We start from the raw sequence: 5,140 nt of genomic DNA, 5'->3' as shown, positions 1-5,140 counted from the left end.
GAACAGGAGTCGAGAGCTTTCCTGTCTGTGCTGTGTGCCCTTTCCTTGCCAGAAGGAAGGTTCTGTCGCCCCCTCCCCAAATGTCGTCTTAGACTTGAAACCAGACTAGGGTGGCTCTTAGTTTGTAGAAAATCTCTGTTTCCCTGAAGTTAAAGGAATGTCTTATCCAGTGGTATTTTTCTGGTAATCTTTCATTTTAAAATACGAAACCATGTTAATTGAGCAGATTCTTCTTGAGTTCCTGCTTTGGGCAAGGCCCTGCAGGGAAGGCAGCGGGAACTTGGTGAAATCACCCATTGCTAGCTCTTTTATTCAAAGCAGCTGAGACTTCCAGAGTGAGTGACAACCCCGGAGCCACATGACAGACACCCTGGGTTCTGAGCCTGGTTCTCTTAGTTTTACCACGTGGCCTGTCTTCATGTTTCTGATTAAAACCTTGACTCTAAACATTTCAATGTAATATTGGGAAATAGTCAACTCTGATTGAAAGTACAGCAGTCTTTCAGTATATTTTGGGTGCAGTCAGTTTGGTTTTGTGAGAGTGGTGGGTGTCACAGTGTAAATGTCCAAAAATACGTACCTGCCAGCGTGGTCAAGCAGAATGGACCAACTAGGGAGTTACCCTTGGCTATCAAGGATTTCCCTCCTGGATTGTGCAGTGTCTTGTGGTTGCTCAGACCAGGGGTGTGTGGATGGCTTCAGAAGGGCCCTGGATCTTGGAAAAGAGCTCAGGAGGTTTTCTGCACACACACACAGGGTCTGTGACTTTTGTTGGATTCTCAAGAATGCTTGAGCTAACAACAGTTGAGTAATAATCAGCTTGACTCGTTCAAAGACTTGAAGGGAGGTGCCAATTTGTAGAAATAAATAGTTGGCTTATGTGAGAAAAGCTTTACCACAGCAGAGGTAGTGATACAGAATTCTAATCCCTGTGAGTGAGAAGTTGCTGGCATGTTTACCTGGAGCTCCTTGTCCATGAAATCACGGGAAGCTCGTTTATGGAAATGTTTCTGGGGATGTTGGGGAGTCGAATGAAGGTGTCAGACTGAGGAGGGAGGTGGTTTGGAGACTTGAGTTTCTGTGAGCTGCCCGTGGCCGTGTTTCTGGCTTGGTTGTTCCTCTTTGATGTCCCGACTCTGTCTTTCTCCTAGCAGCCCTCCCCCTTCAGGCCTCTGCTAGTGACTCCTGGACCAAAGCTGCCACTGCCTTCACCAGCACTGAGCCTGGCTCTGCTGAGGTGAGTGGCCCCCAGGCACCAAGCATGTGCTTACCATCAAGGGCCGTCCCAGTGGCCCGCCCATGCTCTCCCTGGCCAGGCAGTGAGCCTGGATCATCATTGGTCACCAGTCTTGCTTTCAGCTCTGCAGGAGGTGCCTGTGTGGGAGGGAGAAAGAGGGGATGGCCAGGGAGCACCCACCCTGGGTCCTTGGTGTCTGGCCATGCTCAGAGTGCAGGGGTCCATGTGTACCTGGGATCATGGGCTCGGGCCAGGAGACATGTCATGCCTCAGGTCTCGCTCTGCAGGACTCAGGTGCTGACTGGCCGTGTGTCCTGCACAGCAGGGCTTTAAGAGCAGCTAGGGAGACAGTGGTGTTGACCTGAGCGCCGAGTCCCAGAGTCCTTAGCAACCTCCTCGCAGCACAGCTCCGCATGTGGCACCCTGAAGCCCAAGGATACAAGTGGGCCTGGCCTGGTGCCCAAGGCCAATAGCCACAAGGAGCAAACTCAAAAGCAGTCAGAGCCAAAGGTCATCTGGAGCCCAGCTCTCCGGGGCCAGGCTTGGCAGAACGGCCGGTGCCTTTTTTCTTCTTTTCTGGCTCCCAGTTCCTTGGAAGCTAGTGGTCAGGGTCACTCCAGGCTGTGTGTCTCAGCCTCTTTGCTCTTCCATCAAGGATTCAGAACCAGGCTCAGGACAGAGCATGGAGCACAGACTGGGACCCATCGGAAGTGAGTGCTCTCTGCAAAACAGAAAGGGCTCCGAGGGGGCCGAACGGCTGCCAGGCGCTGTGGTTCCCCATTCATGGGGTGGAGATTCACGAGGACTCTGTGCTGCCAGTGACACCCATTGAATTTGGAGCCAACCCGAAGGTGAGGCTTGAAGTGTTTCTTCTCCACATCTCCCCAACCCCTGTTTTTGGTGCTTGGAGAGGAAGGAGGGGCCTTTCCTGGAGGAGTGGGCTGGTAGGTGCTGGCAACACTCCAAGGGATGTCGTGGGGTGGCATCCTGGTTGCAGAGCTGCTATGGGCTGGTCCCGTCTCCCTGCCAATGCCAGGCAAGTTCTCAGACCAAGCAGGAAGCCAGGCAGGGAAGGGGATGGCTGCCTTGCTTGGGGGCTTTTCGGAAACAGCTGGCCATTTTGTTCACATGGTGAATACTGCTTACTTATTTACTTTTAAGTCTTTATTTATGTGGCTGTGCTAGGTCTTAGTTGTGTCACATGGAGTCTTTGGTCTTCGTTGCGGCATATGGGATCTAATTCCCTGAGCAGGGATCGAACCCGGGCCCCCTGCAGCGGGATCCCGGAGTCTTTGCCCCTGGACCACCGGGGAGGTCCCATACTGGGTTTTTTGAGGTGCTGAGTCGATGGGTCTACTTCACGTGTGTCTCTGCCAGAAGGCGAGCCAGGGTGATTTCTGTGGGCCTTGTTCCCTTTTTTTTTACAGGACTCTGATTTCAGCTTGCAGCCCGGCTCTGCCTCTGGTCCCGCAGGGATTCCAGTTGTCAAACCTCAGGACGCATTGGCCATGCTTCTACTGCCCAGCTGTGTGGTCCCTGTGCCAGCAGGCCCCGGGGAAGAGAGCCTCGTCAGTGTGGCTCTCAGGTTGGGAGGGTCGGTTTGTGTCTTGGTGCCATCTCTAGCTAGTTGAACGCCCATGGCAAGTTGTTCCACGCCCTGGTTTTGTGAGCTTAAAATGGAGTGGTGTAACCCCTAAGGTCTGTTGTAATTGGCACTTTGTGATTCAAAACTTCCTGGGTTCCACAGTCACACATGTTTGAGAATGCTGTGCTAAATTAAGTAAACAAGTGTCCTTACTCTGCGATTATTCAGAAACCCCATGACATGCAGGTGGGCGCTGGACACCGCAGGAAGGGGGTCTAGCACTGTATTTCTGAGCATGTTTCCAGGGCCTGTTTTTCGCAGTCTGGGGGAAGGGGCTGAGACAGGAACTGGGACCTCCATGCCATGCAGTGGGGCCTGCGTGCTGGCCACCAGCTGTGCTTCTGTTGCTGAAACATGGCGGCCCTGCTGGAAGGCTGGGTCTGGGCAGGAGAGGGTGTGGTTCCCCCCTTTGCAGGTGTCCCACTGTGTCCTTCCCTCCAGGCCGGGCTCACCCCCAGCATCCCCATCCTGCAGCGTGACCACCATATCCAGAGAGCCATCAGCCCCTCCCACATGTCCTTCCCCACCGCTGACTTCACTCTGAAGGTAACTTGGGGCCTGGCTTGTGAGTGGGCAAGAGCAAGCAGACCCCACCCCAGCACACCCCCTCCTTCCACCCCTGGACTTAGCTTTGTGCCACCGCTGCCTTCTGGCCCGTAACTTCAATCTCCCCCCACCTCCTTGCATCCAAAGATGGAGTCTGTGCACAAGGCTTGGGAAAACTCGCCCAGCTAGCCGGAGCAGAGCTCGCCAGGAGGCGCCAGCTCAGGCCCGCAGCCCCCACCCTCCAGGGGGGCCTCCCGCGGGGTCAGCTATAGCTCCTTCAGTGGAGTCTCCAAGCCCTCTGTGCCCGTGGCCTCAGTCACACTTTCTGCAGCCCTTCCAGGTACCTCTCCCCTGGTCCAGCTCACGGATCCTTCTCCGTTCCCTCGAGGGAAACATGGGTTTGTAGCCCTGAGGCCCCCCTGCCTTGACCTAAGGAGCATGTTCCTGCCTGGGGGCCATGGGTTCCTGTGGGCTCTGGTCTCTGGCACTTGCTGCTCTCAGCGTCCGACCCTGGGGGGCGACATGACTCTGTGACCTCTGCAGGGCTCTCTCACCTCCTGCAGAGAGGTCCCATCAGAGATTCTGTCGCATGAGCAGCTGTCTGAACGTTGCCCCCTCCTCTGTGAAATAGCAGGGTCGTGATGGCCCAGTGCGGGGTCACCATGCCCATGAGATGAGCTCACATCCAGGGAGGGTTTTGTATCAACTGAGCCTCAATAAGCAGGAGCCAGTTTTACCCCAATGGTCACTGTCCTCATCACGGTGTCAGTGCCCAAAGGAGCCCGTGGGGACTCAAGGGGCCCAGCTGCCAGCGTCTCAGTGATCCGGTTGCAACAGATCCTTCTGACTCTCCACTGTGGACTCAATAGCAGGGAGATGAAGAGGACCGTGACTGAGAGACCTTGGCAGCCTCCTTTATGACCGAGCCCTTCCTGGGTGTGCGGGGTGGTGGGTGAGAGGGGAAGGCTGGCTGCAGCGGCCCCTCTCCCCGGGCCCTGGGCTGCACAGGAGCCCAGGGCCACCTCTGCCACGTTGCCTCCCCCCACCACTTTGCAGGACCTTCTGGGACAGTGAGACTTGATCCTGTTCCCCTGCCTCGAATTGTGTTTCCAGGCAGCCACCTGCCACCTCTCTACCTGGATGGCCATGTGTTTGCGAGTCAGCCCCGGCTGGTTCCTCAGCAGCAGAGTTACCAACAGGTAATGCCAGCGAGACAGGTGACCCAGGGATAGAGGGGAGGGTGCAGCACAGGGCGTGATTGGCTGCTTCATGTACCCGTTCATGGCCTGTCTCATGTTTTGAACCCCTCACATTACTGCCGTGTACCTGGCACGTTATGGCAGCCAGTCAGTGTTTCCCGAGTGAGCGTGTGAGAGCCGAGGAGGAGGGACGGAGCTGAGTGCTCTGGACGGCTTAGCTTTCCTTTCTTGACGCTCTCCCTCCTGCACCCTAGCCAGGGGATTCACTGAAACGGAATTCTCTTTGGTGATCAGGTATCCTTCTGATGAAGAGAAGAAAGGCCTAGACTCCCAGGCATGGATGCGTTAGAAAGCGGTAGTTGTATAAATGAGCAGGTGTCTGTGTTCATGCACAGTGGGCACAATTCTGTGCTGGCAGGGGCCGCGTGTGGAGGGAGTCTCCCTCCTGAAGCTGGTGCTGGGCCTTCACGGGGCTCCTGTGCCCGCCAACCCCTGTACTTGCAGAGCCCAGGG

General features: G+C 55.7%; 1 non-coding gene across 1 annotated transcript; it reads left to right on the top strand.

Moving 5' to 3' along the window:
* Window positions 1-4,242: 4,242 nt before the first annotated feature.
* LOC133053312 (small nucleolar RNA SNORD62) lies at window positions 4,243-4,328 on the top strand. Its single transcript, XR_009692230.1, has one exon. It is a non-coding gene; the product is annotated as a small nucleolar RNA SNORD62 (small nucleolar RNA).
* The last annotated feature ends 812 nt before the right edge of the window (window positions 4,329-5,140 follow it).

The sequence above is a fragment of the Dama dama genome, chromosome X, assembly GCF_033118175.1.
Source record: "Dama dama isolate Ldn47 chromosome X, ASM3311817v1, whole genome shotgun sequence".
Classification (NCBI taxonomy): Eukaryota; Metazoa; Chordata; class Mammalia; order Artiodactyla; family Cervidae; genus Dama; species Dama dama.
The sequence above is the reverse complement of the archived record's forward strand: the minus strand, read 5'-3'. Positions and strand labels throughout refer to the sequence as shown.